The sequence below is a fragment of the Rhodotorula toruloides genome (assembly GCF_000320785.1).
Source record: "Rhodotorula toruloides NP11 unplaced genomic scaffold Scaffold2, whole genome shotgun sequence".
NCBI classification, from domain to species: Eukaryota; Fungi; Basidiomycota; class Microbotryomycetes; order Sporidiobolales; family Sporidiobolaceae; genus Rhodotorula; species Rhodotorula toruloides.
Window position 1 is genome coordinate 975543 of NW_015622962.1, and position 273 is coordinate 975815.

A 273-nucleotide genomic window follows, 5' to 3' on the forward strand; every position below is an offset into this window, starting at 1 on the left:
TCTAGCTGGGAGAGATCGCACGCACGTTGCAGTTTCCGACGGTGGTGCACTGGCAGGTGGTCATTGTTGCGTGTGACAGTGGATGGGTTCGGTTGGCTGGGTGGGGAGGGGACGAGCGAGGATGGGAGCAAGGCGAGGCGGGTTAGCGTGAGTGTCGCGCGAGTATGGAGTGGGTGTGCTCACTGTCAGAGTGGGTGTGAGTGAGTGGAAGAGAGAGAGAGAGCGGAGCGTGACGAGGGCCAGCGAACACCGCCACACCGCACAATCAGCGCA